Source organism: Herpailurus yagouaroundi, unplaced genomic scaffold (assembly GCF_014898765.1).
Source record: "Herpailurus yagouaroundi ecotype Mexico unplaced genomic scaffold, PumYag 140, whole genome shotgun sequence".
Lineage (NCBI taxonomy): Eukaryota > Metazoa > Chordata > Mammalia > Carnivora > Felidae > Herpailurus > Herpailurus yagouaroundi.
In genome coordinates, this window is record NW_024412395.1 from 42,501,297 (window position 1) to 42,520,567 (window position 19,271).

The window sequence follows — 19,271 nt, forward strand, 5'->3', positions numbered from 1 at the left end:
CATATATGTTGCTGATCACCCCATGACAGGCGTATTGATTTTTAAGGCAAGCAAAGTAACCAGACACAACAAATTAAGAGCCAGTTATCTTGGCTTTCTTAAATCAGTGATTCCAAACCTGTCTCAGAATCATTGAGGCTCTTTTTAACAGTACATGCCCAGATTTCAATCCTGGACATTTCCATCTGGAGTAAGATCAGGGAATCTGTGGTTCTTAAAAGTCCCTGGGTGATTTTGGCCAAACTGAGGGAAGCACTAATCTAAAAGATGAAATTAATTTAATAATTTGAGCAATGATTACTAATATAAGTATAGTCCAAATTAACACATATATTTAGTGTTTTGGGATGCTGTCTTCTATCACCTGCATAACCTTTGCTTTAGCAGAATTAGTTCAATAGGTTACACTTACCTTTTTATTTTGATATCCACAATTGGCATTTAAAAGAAATTCATTAACTTCTCAGACATAAGTCTTTACTAAGGTCCCATTAGACTGGTAGGAAGATTTCTTGCCATTTGATAAAAGGAGAAACTGAGTCTGTTTCTAAGTGACAGAAAAGTTCGTCACTTACCAGGACAAGGGCATTCCCAAATATCCTGTAGCAGAATAAGCTTACATGTGTCCTGTATTATCCTGGGCCTTTGAGTACCTATTTAGACCTCAAATGACACTATCTAGTCCTCTTAATTTAACACTATTGGCACTTCTGAAATTAATCATCAAAGTATTCTAAATTACTTATGTTGTTTGACTGCTAATAAAAATGACTCATTTTCAGTGGAAGGCTGTCTTTAAAATACCTGCTCCAATATAAGACTCTCACCTACTTCATTCAGCAAGTATTGTAGGTGTGTATGTGAGCGTGTGTGTGTGTGTGTGTGTGTGTAGTAAGGTGGGCCTATCACACTCCTTTTCCCACTCTTGGCTAAGATATGCCAATCAGGAACAATAAAGCACCAATACAATAACAAAACAAGACAAGATCAGGTGAATTGCTTAACTAGATGCATCTAGTAAATTTAGAACAAACACAGTTGATCTGGTAGATTTAGAAAGACATAACACAAAGTCTATCCAACTGCTAAAATTCACTGGATAATTCAGTTCAGATAAAAATATACATACGGAGAAGCACCTAACAGAAAGACACCGTCTAGCTAATTGTAGGACAAGAGTCTTTGTTAAGTACTTGATGCAAAAAGGCCAAGTGCTGGTGTAAAAGGCTTCCAGGAAAGCAGGAAAGGAATGCTTACTGACCTAACCTGCTGGACCTTATCACTTCTCTAGAAGTTGCGGTATTTAGAATTGTTTGTGTAAGAAGTAATAAAAACCATGGCAGGCTGATACCTGTTAAGCTGCTGACACATGTTGTCCATGCAGCTCGTGGATTGGCTCTGCGTTCCTTCATGTGGGGGCCAGAGTAGTTTCATAGCCCTCATGCTGGCCAAACAAAGTCAAGTCTGAAAAAAAAAAATCAACCCTGACCTCAGTGCCACCTTCTTTTCTCTCAACTCCTGGTCAAGGGTGATGTCACTTGCATTTGGAGGGATATGTTAGCTTTGGGAAGACGTCAGCTTGATTGTTCTGAATTGCTTTGCTGTTCCCTTTTCATAAGGCTGTTTTTCTGCATAGGATTTCTGGCTAACTAGCTTCTTTCCTTTGGTTTTCTTTCCTATTTTTACCTAAATCTGTATTCTTCACTGGTCCTCAGAGACTCACCATCTGGTTACCATCTGATGTGATTCAGGTGTTACTACACCTGAGGATTTGAGTGGTGGAGTGAGGGTCTCTACTGCAAAATGCCCCCAAAAACTATTTCTGGGGAGGTTGCTTAAGATGGGTATTGCCACAGGTACTGTTCTCCTCTACATGAATACTTTGGGGAGTATTTTTAAATGTTTCCGTTCAGTTTATTCGTCTTTAGTGGTAGGTTTATTATAAAATAATTTGCTAAGTCAAATGAAAACAGCAATAACTTGCTCAGTAACAAGATTAATATATTTTTAGCAAATCAGTGCCACTCATTATGGATTGTACCTTTTCGTTTGTAAATAAGGGGCTGGTAGAAAGCGCAAGGCAGGTTGACAGCATTGTGTAGGTGGTACAGCGACAACCTTAGAGTATACCACTTACAGATTTGTCTTGGAGTAATGGCAAAGTGACTCAACTTGCTACTTGGGAAATTTAATCTCACAGGAGTTTTCCAGAATTAGATGCATACCCGGGGAAAAAAAATCCTATGAAAATCAGAGAAGCTGGTCACCATTAAAATTCAGTCTTGGGGGTTATTTTCCCACCTTCGAGCTGAAAGTTTCCTATGATCCTCAACTTGAACACATTTCACATTTCATTAAATGGTATCTCCATGTGTTGCTCGTGCCAGAAACCTGGGAATTGTCTTCGACAGCTCTGTTTCTTTTGCCTTTGTAGTGAACGCGTTACCAAATGTGGCTGTGTCAACCCCCAAAGTGCATTTGAATCTGTCAACTCTTATCTCCATTGCTACCATCTTCTGCTTACCCAGAACCCCTCACTTGGTTCTCCTGCTTTCGCACTTACCCCTTCCAATCAGTTCTGTATAGGGCAACCCACATGATCTGCGTGTGAATTTTCATCCATGTTGCACATGTGCAGAGTTAGTGTGCATGTGCAGAGAATTACCACAAAGAATTCAGCAATTCTTATAATAACTACCCAGAAATAACGAAGAGCTGTCCCTTTCCTCCTCCATTCTCAGTCCCCAGCAGTAATCACTGGTACCCTTTTTTAGTTGTTTAGCATTTATATTATATTTCTAAATTACATGTTTATAGTGCTCTCACCTGACTTTTCTATTTTTTAAAATGTTTATTTATTTTTTTATTTTTTTATTTTTCAGAGAGAGAGTGAGCAGGGGAGGGGGAGAGAGAGAGAGAGAGAGAAGGAGAGAATCCCAAGCAGGCTCTGCACGGTCAGTCCAGAGGGCAATAAGAGGGCTTGAACTCACGAGCTGTGAGATCATGACCTCAGTCGGATGCTTAACTGACTGAGCCACCCAGGCTCCCCATTGCCTTTCTGTTTTAAACTGCTAAGAACAGATACTACACTTGATCTTAGCCAAAAGGCCAAGAAACGATGATTTTTCTGTTTTAGATATTACCTTTTGACTTACTGTTTACTATGAAATGATGAGAATTTATGCTCTCCTAAACACCTCTTTCTCTCTTCTCAGCCCTACCCCACCTTCCTAATAGAATGTCATACTTGTGAGTTAGATCAAAATTCAGGGTTTGTCTTGCTCTGAGAATAATTTTTAATCACAGCTGAGTCATATGGTAGACTATTATTGTATTTCTTTTCCTGTTTGACTTGTTTCCTCTGTTAATAATTGCCTGGTTTTTGTTTGCTTAGTTATCTATATATGTATCACTAATCCATCCCTGATTCTCCACAAAAACTGGGAGCTCCAGTACTGACACATGTCCATGTTCCAATACAGTCTGGTGGCTCTCAAGGGCTGCTACACAGAGGCCAGGGGAGTTATTTTGCCATTATTCTGAGGATTTCCATTACTTCTCTTTTGTATTGGATTCCCTGTCTCTTAGATCCACTGACTGAAGGGATTTTGTTCTGTTCTCATACTTGATTGAGAGAATTAATTCTAGGTTGGAAATCATTTGCGCTCCAAAATTTGAATTACTCCATTATTTTCTAGCTTCTAGTATTAATATTGAGTAATCCAATGTCATTGTGTTTCTGGATCTTTTCCATGTGACTTTCCCTCTATTCTATTTCTTGAGTCCCTTTTAGGACCAATGGGCCATGGTGTGGGTTTCTTCTTGCTCCCTGCATTGGTTTTATTCGCTGTTTGTTCTTCTTTTTTTGCTATTTCCATATTTTGGTTTCCGATTCTCCCATTAGAGATTTTCCTCAACTGTCTAGTGATTTCTGGCTTTCCATTTATGTTCAGGGTGCTGCTGGGAGGATTTGTCAACAGGGGACTTTACTCCAGAGCAGTGGGTTTTGCAACCTAAGGCCCATGGGTCAAAGCTGACCCGCTGCTTGTTTTGTATGGTGCTAGGAATGGTTTTTATAGTGCTAAATGTTGAAGGTAAAGCATGAGGATAATAACATTTTGTGACACATGTAACTTCTTCCCACTTTCACTGTAGCCTCCTGTCAAGCACTGAGTGAATCCTCAAAGTTGGAATTCCTATATAGAAGAAAACCATCTCACCTCCACTTCCAAGGGCTATGTTCTTCAGTTGACCATTCCAACTAGCAGACAGCTCTAGCACCAATACAACTCAGACAGTTCAGGCACTGTCCCCTCAAACCTGCTTCGACCTGAATGGTTTGAAAACACAAAGCTGGTAGGGCTGCTCCGGAGAGGACAGTACTGTAACTGTTTGGTACCAAAATTGGCAAGTCCCAGATGGGTCCTATGGGACATTCTGCACCAGAGGGGCAGGACAGGGGGCTGAAACATAGCAGAGATTTGTGGGAACATATGCATACCCAGCACCTGAGGTTACTTATGTTTGCAAGGTGAATGAAATCTTTCAAATATGTTGATCAGCTCACATTACTCTAGTACTCAAACATTTCCATGGTTTCCCATCATGCTTAGCACTACCCCTAAGTTCCTGACCATAGCCTAGAAGGCCCTGCATGCTCTGGCCTCCACTCTCTCTCTCTCTGACTTCCTCTGCTGCTGGTTTATCCTTTGCTTGCTCTGCACTCCCCACACCAGCCTCCTCACTGCTCCTTGACCATGCCGAGCTAGTCTCTTCAGGATCTTTTCATTTGCTCTTCACCTTGCCTGGTGTAGTTTCCCACATCTGCAGATGTTTTGTCTGTTTCATCGGACACCCATTCCCCACCTTTGCTCTCTCCGTGCTGTAAGATTGATCCTTACAAGTTACATCTCCCAGCCTCCTTTGCCAATTGACTTCTAGTTAAGTTTGGTCAGTGAGAGATACTCATTTTGGGGGGGAGAAGAAAAGGAAAGAAGCAGGGAGAGAATTTTGGAGATTTCTTCCCTTTTCTCTATTTTTGGGTAGTATCTCCAGAAATCACTGCATCTTTGCCATGGTCCTAGCATTTGCAAAGTGGCTTGACCTTTGGGCTTGTTTTCCTTATTCTTCAGTCAAAAGGCCAACTACAAATCTCTGGGTTATCTCATTGTCACCTGTTTGCTCTTAAAGCATTTCTAACATCATCATAATTAATTCTCCATATTAAACCTAGACCATTGTTTATTGGACTACTGCTTTCCTGCTTGGATTCTGACTGATATATCTTGCTTTATGTTTTCCATAGCACTTTATCACTACCTGTTTTTACATTAGTATTGGTTTACTTGTTTATTTCTTGTCTCCCCTATTAGAATGTAACTTCCATGAGGCCCGCAGGATAAAGACTCTAGAGCAAGTATCTGAACCTGCTGAGGAATAGAGGGCCATGAATTTCCACTTCCTGACAATTCACCAGAAAGCTGGAAAGAAGGGCCAGCTATGTATTATTTTTTTGGTTGTTTTGTTTTTCTGGAGAAGAGTAGGGAAGGAGGCAGGCACATTTGGCAAGATGGAATCTGAGTCAAGTGCTACACAGAAAGCTTTAGCTTCTCTAACACAGCTTTTTTTTTTAATGTTTATTTTTGAGAGAGAGAGAGAGAGAGAGAGAGAGAGAGAGAGACAGCATGAGTGGGAGAGGGACAGAGAAAGAGGGAGACAAAGAATCAGAAGCAGGCTCCAGGCTTCCAGCTGCACAGAGCCAGATAAGGGGTTTGAACTCACAGACCATGAGATCATGACCTGAGCCGAAGTCGGATGCTTACCTGACTGAGCCACTCAGGTGCCCCTAACGAAGCTTTAACTATGTTCTCAATTATATTTTCAGCTTTAGGGAAGGTGTTCAAGTTCTGGCCCCAGGAACCCATTGAGAGTAATGGGAACTGCCTCTATGTAGAGGAGGTGAACTATGGGAAATTTTGAGCACATTAAGGAAGGAACCTGCGGACCTGCAGGGGGGAGGAGGATGCAGGGTTTTCTATGAAACTAAGCAGGTAGGAACTCGTGTATTAAAATACTGATAGTTAACATGGGATTTGTGACACACAAATCTGTGTGTCCTGTCCTAAGAGTTTTGCATTATTAACTAATGTGAATATATGTGACTAACAATGTGTAAAACTGTATTAAGCCACACATTTGAAAATACCAAAACTATCACTTCTCAGCCTTTTCGCTAAGATCAAGTGAAAATACCAAAACTAACCACATACTCTATATGTTTAAAAGAAGAGCAATTTAACTTGTTCTTGAATTACTGATTTACTTTTGAAATAACACATCAGTTATGTAAATAAACAAACCTATAAATATCAATCCTGGACACATACCAGCATATAGAAGGAGTAAGTGTAACTTACTTGCTAAACACTAAAGTAACAGAAATGAAAGATGGCTTCTTGTCTCCTCACAGAGGGCCATGTACATGCACATGTGGGTCTCTTCTACATCATTCCATTTTAGTAGCCACTTTCATTTCTAACAGTTATTTAGGAGTATGGGTTTTAATTTCCAAGTAGGTAGAATGGCTTGGGTATTTTTTTTATTATTTATTCTAATTTTTTTTTGGATTATGACTATAGAATGTGGTTTATAAAGTCTCTTTCTTTCTTTCTTTCTTTCTCTTTCTTTCTTTCTTTCTTTCTTCTTTCTTCTTTCTTCTTTTTTTAGTAAGCTTCACACCCAGTGTGGAGCCCAGTGTGGGGCCCAAACTCATGATACTGAGATCAAGACCTGACCTGAGACAAAAAATTGAACACTCAACCAACTGAGCCACCCAGGCACCCCTTAAAGTCTCTACTTTAAAGCTTTTTGCTAATGACATCTTTTTGTGGCCACTACACAACTGATTTTGTAAATACGTCATGGGCATGTAGGAAGAAAAATAATATTGTCTATTTGAAGCATCTCTCCTTACATTATTATGAGTTGCTTATTGTATCTTTTTTCTTATTTTGTATTATTCATACTTTTTAGCCTACTTCTGACGAGATATTTTTAAATCTCTCACAATATCTTGGATATATTTGCATTTCTAAAGATTTTTCTTGTTTATATGCTGTTTTGTGCATATAGATGTATGAATGTTATCTTTTTTTGAAAAATATGACTTTTATAACTTGTGACTCATCATATTTTCTCTTTTTCCCGTTTCACACTTGGAACCTTAAACTTAGCCTATGTAATATTAATGTTTCCTCTGCTATTTATTTTTGTGATTACCTAGTATTAGTTTGCTCTCCCTTTTGTGTTTAGCCTTAAAAAACATCCACTGTTGAACGTGGTTTTCTTATAAATAATATGTAGCTCAGGCTTAAAATTTTTTTCTTTAATACTAAAGTAACAGTACTTGTTTTTAAATAGGAATATTCTATCTGGTCACATTCAAGGTTACGATGGATATACTTGGTTTTATCCAATCTGGCTGAATTAATATTCACATCTTAATTCTCTATGCCCTTATTTCTATTTATTTTTGCAAGTGATCAATTTACTTTTCATTCTTTAATTTCCCTTTTCAGTTTGGAAGTTCTCTTGAATATTTCTATTTGGCCATTGGTATATTTCCCTTTTATTGCCCTTTTGATCAGACACATATTTATCCATTGGATTGACCCCAAATTTTCTACTATGCAAAAACTCAGGGCCTTTAGTCAAGTCATAAGTGAATGATGCATCTCAAGAAGCAATGTTTTCTTTCTCTGATAAGGTTTCAGAAGCTTAAGACATTATTGGGAAAAAGTAGGTGTGTTCCAACAGTAGAGTTTGTGAAGAAATTAAGACCAGAATAACAAAGGAGACAGTGGCCTCATTGAGTAGCCACACAGGGCCCACAAGGTGAGCCACAGAGTTCTGAAAATGGGAATAAGAGTCATCTGGTACATATGCAATGGAGGATCTGCACATGGGCCTTTAGTCTGACTTGTAAGAACTGCCCTCCCTAAGTCTTACAGGGTATGCCTTAGGAGAAGGCTCTGGTTCCATCTGGCCAGGTGGTCAGAGGAATGCTAACAAGTCCGAGGTTGGGAAATATAAATTGGTCAATCCCTCTATGGTGGGAAGGCTAATGATCAGTAGTAAGAATGACCAGAATTGTATATAAATGTGCAATAGCAATTAAACACATTACTGATTCCTTATGTTCTTTCAGTAAAACATGACAGTAATGAACTTACATAGATGACTCTAAAACTGCAATGGTCTCCATGAAAACATGAATGCATTGTTCATTAGGGAATCTAGTTCTCATCTCTTTATGAGGCAGCACTGTGTTTCCCTCAAAGTCTCTGAGACCAGCTTCCCCAGGCCTCTGTGACTTTAAACTTTTGCTTGACAAGAACATCACTTTCTTCCAATGGACAGAATATAAAGCAGGGCCTGAGTGGAGGCTGCAGCCCCACAGAGCCCACCCCTCTGGCTTGTATCCTCCCTATTCTACTCTTCTTTCTCATTCTGTGTTTTTCAGTTAATCTTGAAAATCCCACCTTGCCTGCTTTCTCCAACATATTTAGATTCTAAACTTGGTTCACAATTTTGCTCAAGATGAATCTTTTCCAAAAGAATTCCATGACTCAGCCCATTTTATAATTTAGGCTTTGTGTCTCCTCTCCTAACCTTAAATATTTATGTATTTTTTTTCTTTTTCCATCAATATAAAAAGCTCTTTAAGGTCATAAAATGTGTCTTTTGCTTAGTTTTCTCCTTCTTTACTCTAGAATAGTTGTATGTGGGTCTTAAATACTTTTTTAAAAAGTTCATTTAATTGATGTTTGCACTGGAAGTATAGAAATAGGCAAATATAAAAATGGAAGAAATAATTTTTAAGACCAGCAGAGCAGCATTGCAAATTATTTTAGGAAGAGCTATTGAAATATCAATGGATAAGAAAAACTATTTTTAGAACTGTGAGAATCAGTGAAGCAGAATTCTAGCATTAAATGGTGTTATTGAAAATGATGAAAGAACCAACAATACAATAAAAATGGATGAAGGATATAAATACATTCCCAGAGACAGAAACACAAAAGCCTCTTGTTAAACACATGAAGAGATACTCAACCTCACTCATAGTAAGAGAAATTCATATTAAACTGATAGGAGGTTCTGATTCTTATCAAGACAGAGTGAGAGGAATCAGATTTAATCTTCTGCCTTAATAAAATAGAAAACTAGACAAAATATATGAGAGTTTTCAGACATTAGGCAACAAGCATTCCAGGTCTGTGATCCCTGAAAAAAATAAACAAAAACAAAAAAACAAAAAACCAACAGCGAACAAACAACAAAAAAGAAAGAACTATATAGTAGTCTCTCCTTATCTGTGGTTTTGCTTTCTGTAGTTTTAGTTACCATGGTCAACTGTGTTTGTTAGTAGCCTAACGCTGCATCACAGTGCCTGCGTCATTCACCTCACTTCATCTCATCACATAGGCATTTTATCATTTCACATTATCACAAGAAGAGGAAGGTGAGTACAATATAATGAGGTATTTTGAAAGAGAGAAAGAGACTACATTCACGTAACTTTTATTATGCATTGCTACAATTGTTCTATTTTATTATGAGTTCTTTGTTAATCTCTTACTGTGCCTAATTTAGAAATTAAACATTATCATAAGTATGTGTGTATAGAAATATATATATATATATATATATATATATATATATATATGGTTTGATGCTATCTGTGGTTCAAGCATCCACTGATTTGTCTTGAAATGTAGTCTCCACAAATAAAATGAAACTACTGTAATTGCTCTAGCTTGCTGTGCCTGGACAGTTTCTAGGCTTCAGTGCAGAAAGAGGGAACCCAGCAGAATAGACTCTCTGGCTGAGAAGAGGACAAAGATTAGAATCCAGGGAAGCCAAAGGCTAGAAATCATGGTGCAGATACTGGAAAGGAGGAACTGTCTCAGAGAGAAGTGGATATCTGCAGCAGGGTCTCTTGAGTCTTTTGGTGATTACTAATGTATACATGCATGAGAAGAAACTACCTGCAGCTGGGTTAAAAACCACTCAAGGTCAGTAAGTAGTCAAATTCAAGGACCTCACATAAGGTTGGAAATAGTTTGTGTTTATGCCAGCCAGAGTGGAAAGACCTAGTACTTAGGCAATGATTAGAACCCTAAGTAGAGCTAAATTGGCCCTAGACTAAAGTCTGATTTACACCTATTCTAACAAAGTTTAGAAGCAAGCCTTAAAATAATGCAACTGATTTCAAATTACTTAAGCATAAAAATAAAACATAATATTATTTAAAGGAATACAAAACATCCAGCAACAAGCACCATATAATCATTAAGTCCAAAAACCTACCAGGCATCCAAATATGCAGACAATATAATCCATAACTAGGGAAAAAACAATCCATACAAACACTCAGACAGAATGATGAAACTAGCAGACAAGAATATTAAAACAGCTATTATAAATATGCTTAATGTGTTTAAGAAAATATAAGCAGTATGAGAAGAAAAGTGGGAGAAAAAAATAAATGATATTTATATAAAGAACTTTTTAGAGTTTTTAAATAAATGACATCCAATATCTGAAATGAAAAATGTACTGGGTGAAATTAACATCAAATTAGTAATTGTGGAATAAGTGATCAGTGAACTTGAAGACACAGCCATAGAAACTATCTGAAATGAAGCACACAGAGGAAAACAAGATGAAAAAAAATAACTGGACAGCAGTAACCTATAACCTTAAACAGTCTAATATACATTTAATTAGAGTCCCCACTCATAAGTGGAGATATAAAAAATATTTAAAGAAATACTGATAAAGAACTTTCTAAATTTGGAAAAATTTCAAACTCATAAATCTAAGAAACTCAACAAATCCGGCATATTTTACATATAGGACAAAGCACACCGTAATCAGATTGCTGAAAACCACTAACAAAAGGAAAAAAAGTCTTAAAAGCAGAGAATACAGACACATTATGCTCAGAGGAGAAAAGATAGGAATGATAGAAGAATTCTTATCAGATGTTATGCAAGCCAGAAGATAGTACACAGACATCTTTAAAGCACTACAGGAAAAGAAATCTGTCAACCTAGAATTCTTTAAACAGTCAAAATGAGAAGTTTAAAAAAAAAAAGACATTCAGAAATATAAAAGCTGAAGGAATTTATCATCAGTATGTCTGTACTTCAAGAAATATTTTTAAAAATTCATCAGGGAGAAGAATATAATACCAGAGGGAAATTTGGATCTATGCAAAGAATGATGAACACTAGAAATGGAAAAAAATATGGGTAATATAACTGACATATTTTTCTTACCTTAATAATTTCTTTAAAAACAAATTATCTGTTTGAAGCAAAAATATCAACAATGTATTATGGAGGTTATAGCATATGTAATAGTAAAAAGCATGACAAAAATAACAAAGGACAAGAAGGAGAATATGGAAGTAACTGTTGTAGGGTTCTTACCCTTCTCCCTACATAGGGTATAATATTATTTAAAAGCAGACAGTGATAAGTTAAAAATGTAAATTGCGAACCCCAAGGTAACCACAGTAGTAATGAAACAAAGATACATAGCTAAGAGTCAATAGTGAAGATAAAATGGTTTCATAAGAAAACACTCAGTTAACCTAAGAGTAGGAAATGGGGGGCAGGGAAGAAATAGTGAATGGAACAAAAAGAAACAAATAGAAAAGTAGTATATTTAAACTCAACCACATTGTTAATCACATTAAATGTAAATAGTCTAAATGTCCCAATTAAATGCAAAGATTGTGAGGTTGGATCCAGAACCCCAAAATCTAAAAACACAGGTTAAAAGTAAAAAAATGAAAAAATAATACCATGCAAACACTTATTAAGTAAAAAAGTTGAAGTGGCTTTGTTAATATCAAACAGAGTAGAATTGAGAACAAGGAACAATAACAGGGAAAGAAGAACCTTTCTTTAATAATAAACAAGTCAGTTTATGAAGGGCATATAGGAATTGTAAATGTGCATGCACTTACTAACAGTGCTGCAAAATACATGAAGCAAAAACTGATAGAACATAAAAGAGAAATAGATAAATCCATAATTACAGGTAGAGATTTTAATACTATTCTTTCAGTAATGATAGAGCAAGTAGACAGAAAATCAGAAATGATATACAATAGCCAAACAATACTGTCAACCAACCTGACCTAAGTAATATAGAACATTCCATCTAAGAACAGAAAAACATACATTCTTTTCAAATGCACACAGAACATTTATCGAGATACCAGAATCTGGGCCATAAAACAAGTGTCAGTAAATATAAGATTGAAATCATAGAAAGCATGTTTTCTAATCAAAAAAGATTTAAGTTAGAAATTGATAACAAGGAGGTGCCTGGGTGGCTCAGCTGGTTAAGCTTCTGACTCTTGATTTCTGCTTAGGTCATGATCTTGTGGTTAGAGTTCGAGACCTACATAGGGCTCTGCAGTGACAGTATGGAGCCTGCTTGGGATTCCCTCTCTCTCCCTCTCTGTCTGCCCCAACCTCCCTCTCAAAAAGATATCTGAAAATCCTAAATATTTGAAAAAATGAGTCAACACATTTCTAACTAATCCATGGTTCAAAGAAGAAATCACAATGGCAAGTTAGAAAATATTTTTAGATGAATGAAAGTGGGGCACCTGGGCAGCTCAGTCTGACTTCAGCTCAGGTCATGATCTCTCAGTTCGTGAGTTTGAGCCCCATAACAGGCTCTGTGCTGATAGCTTGGAGCCTGGAGTCTGCTTCAGATTCTGTGTCTCCCTCTTTCTTTGCCCCTCCTCTGCTCATGGTCTGTCTGTCCGTCTGTCTCTCTCTCTCAAAAATAAATAAACATTTAAAAAAATTTAAAAAGATGAATGAAAGTAAAACAGAACAAAATAAAATCTGTCAGGCATAGCCAAAACAATATTTATTAAAAGGAAATTTATACCGTGTAGTATATTAAAAAAGGAGAAAGTTCTTAAATCAATGATCCAAGCCTAAATCTTAAAAAAACTAGAATAAGAAAAGTAAAGAAAGCTTAATGTGAACAAGAGGAATGAAATAATAAAGACAAAGTCAGAATCTTTGTAATAGCAAATAGGAAGACAACAGAGAAAAACAACAAAACAAAGTTGGGTTTTTAAAAAGATTGGTAATATTGATAAACTTTTAGATTGATCAGAAAATAAAGAAATGAAATTCAACCAATATTAAGAATGGGAGAGGTGAAATTACTCCAGATTCTACAAGTATTTAAAAGATAATAAGGGAATATTATGAACAGCTTCATGGCATCAAATTTGATATAAAGATAAAATGAACAAATTTATGAATGACACAAATTAGGTAAATACACTTAAGGAGAAATAGATAACACAAATAGTCCTAAATTTACTCAAGAAATTAAATAAGTAGTTAAAAGCTTGTCCAAAAAGAAAATTGTATGTCAAGAAAGGTTTACTGGTTAATTAACCAAATGTTTAATTAAAAAAAAAAAGAAAAAAAAACCTCCACTATTTCTATGCAACCTCTTCCAGAAAACACATGAGAAAGGAACACTTCTCAACTCATTTTATGAGGCCAGCATAACACTGATACCAAACCCATAAAAGACAAGGAAAAAAACTAGAGACCACCAATCTTCATGGACACAGAGGTGATAAACTTTGACAAAATTTTGGTAAATCATATCCAACAATAAAAAGATAATGCATCATGACCAAGTGGCATTCATCATAGGGATACAAGGTTGTTTTCGCATCTGAAAGTCAATCAATGGAATTTACCACATCAATAGACTAAAAAAGAAGAGTCCTATAACCATCTTTACAGATGCATAAAAAATATTCGACAAAATTCAACATTCATTCATGAAAAAACTCTCAGCACAATACAAATAAGAAGGAACTTCCTCAATATGATAAAGAGAATTTACAAAAACATACATCTTACATCGCAATTAATGGTAAAAGACCAAAGCATTTCTGCTCAGATTAGGAACAAGACAAAAATGTTTACTCTCATCATTTTTTCCCCAGCACAGTACTAGAGATATTAACTGGTGCAATACAGTTAGGAAAGAAATAAAGGCATACACATAAGAAAGAATATTATTCTTTACAGATAACATAATTACCTACCTAAAAAATTAATGAGTGAATTTAGCAACAACTTATGATATATGGCCAATATACAAAAATCAGATGTATTTCTATGCTATCAATAATTGGAAATTAAAATGAAAATGCCATTTACAAAAGTATCAAAAATGAAATATTTAGGATTAAGTTTTTAAAAAAATATTTAAAATATGTGCAACAGAATCTATAAAACATCGCTGAGAGAAATAAAAGATCTAAATAAATGAAGAGAAAGGCCGTCTTTATGAATTAGAAGAGTTAATACTGTTAAAATGTCAATTTTCCCCAAATTGATATATAATTTCAGCATGATCCCAATAAAATTTAGCAATATTTATGAATCTCACAAGGTGAATCTATAATGTATATAGAGATAAAAAGGAACTAAAATAACCAACATGCTTTTGAAGAAGAGCCAAATTATAGGATTTATGCAATCTGAATTTGAGTTACCATAAATAACGCATTAAGATAGCATCTTAATAGTGTCTCATTAAGTATCTCATTAACGTAGCATAATATTGGTGTATAGAGCAATGGAACAAAATAGAATCCAGAAACAGACTCTCATATATATGGTCATCTGATTCTTGACAAAACTGTCGAGGGTATTCAACAGGGGAAATAGAGTCTTTTCAATAAATGGTATTAGAACAAACGAATATCTGATTCAAGATGAAACACAACTGTTACCTCATAACATACACAAAGATTAACTCAAAATGGATCATAGAAATATAAAAGCTCAACTAGATAACTTCTAGAAGAAGATATAGGTGAAAATCTATGTGACCTTGGTTAGCAGAGATCTGTTAGATAGGAAACCAAAAGCACAACGTATAAACCAATAAGTGGTTACGCTGGACTTCTTTAAAATAAAGAATGGGAATATTTTGATATGCAAAAGACTCTTTTAAGAAACAAGGGCAAGCCATACCCTGGAAAAAATATTTGTGAAAATACATATCTAATAAAAGACTTTAACTGGAACATATAAGAATACTGAAACTCAATAATAAGAAAACAACATGATAAATATTGGGCAAATATCTGAATAGACATAGATATGTGAATGGCAAATAAGCATATGAAAAGATGTTCAACATCATTATCATGAAGAAAAAGTAGATTAAAGCCTCAATTACCATTGCATATCCACTAAAATGACTACGGTTAAAAACTGACAGTATTTTGCATTGGGAAGGATATGATTCAAATGTAACTCTCACACATTGCTGGTGGGAATGAAAAAGGTAAAACTTTCAAAAACAATTTGAGTTTCTTTTAATGTTAAAAATATACAACATACAACTCAGCAATACCACTTCTAGAGTATCTAAGGTATCCAAGAGAATTAAAACATATTTTCACACAAACGCTTATACTCAAATATTCATGGCTTTCTTAATAATAACCCCAGACTGGAAATAACCAACATGTCCATCACTTGGTAAGTGGATAAACAAATTTTAGTCATCCTTACAATAATGTTCTACTCTGCAACAAAAACAAATGAAAGATTGGTATACACAGCACGAATAATACTTAGAAACATTGTGCTTAGGAAAAGAAACACAGAAAAAAAGTACATGCTCTGTGGAGTTTATATGAAGTTCTACAAAATACAAAACAATAATAACCAAAAGCAAATTAGTGATCGTAAGTGGGTGGAGGTGGGACTAGGACATTGGCTCTGGAAGGGCATGAGGGAATTTTTGTCTGTGTGATGGAAAAGTTCTTCATTACATTTGTGGTTGTGGTCACATGGCCATATACAGTTGTCAAAATTCATTAAATTGCACGCTTAAAATTTTTTTATTGAATGTATTATACCTCTATAAAGGTGATTTTAAAAAGTTCATCAATTTTTCACCTATGAAACTGGCAAGACCCTAAAAGTTTGATAATGCGCTGTATTGATAGGCCTTTGAAGAAACAGACACTGTTATGCATCATTTGTGTATTTGTATAAAATAGTTCATTATGTTATAATGGGCCATTTGGTAGTATCTGTCAAAATTACAAATATGTGTAGCCTTAGACACAGAAACTCTATTTCTCAGAAATTACCCTAGTCATATACTTCCACATGTGTGAAAAGTTTATGTACAAGAATATGTTCTACCTTGTATGATAGTAAATGATTGGAAATAAACTGAATGTCCATTAATGGGGAACTGGTTCAATAAATTAAAGTACGTCATACTATAGAACACCAGACCAGTGTTGAAAAGAACATGGAAGACTTTTGTAAATTGAAGATACATTATAAATTGGAAAAAGCACCATGCTGCAAAATATGTAAAAGAAATGTGAAGAAATGTATGAAAAAAGAAGCCATATTGGCTTAAGCACACTTAAAAATTCTCTGGAAGGGCAAATATGCTAACAAAATGGTTACCCATTGGGAAAAAGAGGAAACTGAAAAAAATGGAACACTGTATACATTTTATACTTTTTGAGTTTGAATTCTAAAAATAAAATAATAGCTTAATAAAAATGAGAATTCATAAAGTATCTGTAATATAAACACAAATATATGATAAAAAAAATCCCTGAGAAGAAAAACATGTATCTAAGGGGAAAACAAAGAATGTGGATGCTAAATAAGGATTTGGGTGAAGTTAATTATGATACAAATTGATTAGACATTTAATTAGTGGTCTTAAATCTTTTAGACATGCATGAAAGATGAACAAATGATGTCTATAAAAGAAGTTATAAAAATCTTGAAAACACATTCATGAAAATGTATTAAAAATATTCAACTCGGGGCGCCTGGGTGGCTCAGTTGGTTAAGCGTCAGACTTCGGCTCAGGTCATGATCTCACGGCTCGTGAGTTCAACCCTGCGTCGGGCTCTGTGCTGACGGCTCAGAGCCTGGAGCCTGTTTCAGATTCTGTGTCTCCCTCTCTCTCTGACCCTCCCCCGTTCATGCTCTGTCTCTCTCTGTCTCAAAAATAAATAAACGTTAAAAAAAAAAATTAAAAAAAATATTCAACTCAATGTATAACTTAGTATCTAAGGATGACACTATTAAGATAATTACCATCCTTATTCAAGAAATAATTATAGAAAACCTATTGCAGCTATCTCACTGTGTCTACAGGATGCATGAAGCAGAGACCTACTTCTTCCCTTTAGAATGCTAAGAATTCTTGATGAGGACAAGACTCAAACACATGAAAAGTTAAATAAATACAAGCTAAAATATGTCAGGACATGCCTGTATGACCAGAAAGGCTTCAGCAAGAAGATGGTTAATGAGGTGGGCCAAGATAGTGAGTAGGAATAAATGGGAAGGGCCACTCTTTCTAGGATGACATACATTGTTTGAGCAATGGGAGGGAACTTAGGGAGGGAATGGAACAATGCACAGGTCAGACCAGAGGGAAGGACTTCATGTGACAGATGGAGAAGATGAAATAAGGGCGTAAGAGACTGTGATGTGGAACTTACAGGCACATGATACCACTGGAAGCTTGGAGCAGGGTGAGCCCTGCAGACTGGAGTTGTAAGTAAAGCATATCCAGCTGCGGTGGGCAGGATGGATTGTGGCGCTGAGAGATTGCGGGCAGAGACCAATTAGGGAACTGTTGCAATAACTTAGGTGTGAAGTGATAACAGATTCTGGACAGGGTCTGGCTGAGGGATTGGAAAGGAAAGCATGGATCCAAAATGGATTACTTCACAGGACCAGTCAGATGTGTGGGAGAAAAGAAGGAAAGAGAAGAATCAAAACCATCTCCAGCGTTTGAGATTGTCCGGCAGAGACAAAGATAGTGCCATTGACAGAAAGAACAAAGTCAGGGAAGATGCTGTTTTAGAGGAGGAAGAGAGAGAGTTTGATTTTTAAAATATTGTATTGGAGTGGTATACTGTATATCAAGTAAAAATATCCAGATATAGTTAGGAGGAGACACCAGACTTGCATAATGCAAATATGGAAGCCATCAAAGGACAGAAGCATTAGGAGAGAAGTCTGGTGGAAGGGGAAGCTGATGAAGGAGAGCAATACAGACAAGGTGTCACCCCAGTTTAATGGCTGACACAGTAGGGAGGCTAAAGGGAATAAAGCCTGAAAAAAATCCATTAGGTGTGGTGCTTAGGAGGTTAGCAGTTCCAGTAAATTGGGCAGTTGAGGCTAGGATTCCAGGATTGTGGGGGAAGAGACTCCAGAGCATTAGAAACAGGGGATACTGACTACTTGGTTAAAGAATTGTCAAGAAAAGCAGGGAGAAAAATATAGACAGAGTACTACCAAATAGTCACATAGTTTGGAAAGCACCAACAGAGGAGGAACCTGAAGAGGTATTGCACGTAAGTCCTGAAAGCCATTACAAGAGGCTTAATATCCATGGTTGTATTAATTTTTAAAAGTTTGAGTGGATATTGACATTTTTATCAATGCATATATTAGAAAGAAAACCAGTCTTCCAACGAAAGTAAGGAATAATGTATTTCTTGACACTCTAGAATAGAGGTCCCAATCTAGAACCCCACAGGCTAAATCTGGCTCATAGACACATACTGTTGCTTGAGTGACACAGTCCACATCCCTCCCTGTGACCCCATAGCCAGCCTAACCATGTAGATATTTGCATTTTTTAAGTTTCTTTATTTATTTTGAGAGAGAGAGAGAGCAATCAGGGAAGGGGCAGAGAGAGGGAGAGAATCCTAAGCAGGCTCTGTGCATCAGGCTCAGCACAGAGTCTGATGTGGGGCTTGATCCCTTGAACTGGGAGATCATGATTTGAGCCAAAATCAAGAGTCAGATGCTTAACTGAGCCACCCAGGCGCCCTGATATTTGCATTTTCAACTTCTGCTCTAATACTTTTTAATGTTAAAGCATCCAAATGAAAGGGAAACATTAAAATAAATAACCCAATAATTCAAGGCAAATACATCCTGACTCTGTCGGAATATACTATTTTTTTTTAACACACTGAGTTTAGTAAATTTTACTTCTAGTTGTTATGTTCTTCTGAATTATCTCAATGTGCAGAGCCTGCCTCTGCCCCCAGCCCCAGGGCTCCCACTCACGAAGGACTGATAAAGTTTTGAGGGCTCTCACCCTTGCCTTTGCCTTGTGCTCCT

General features: G+C 36.2%; 1 pseudogene; it reads right to left on the reverse strand.

The window, feature by feature from the left end:
- Positions 1–2,974: 2,974 nt before the first annotated feature.
- LOC121031186 (uncharacterized) lies at positions 2,975–3,120 on the reverse strand (annotated as a pseudogene).
- Between the last annotated feature and the right edge of the window lie 16,151 nt (positions 3,121–19,271).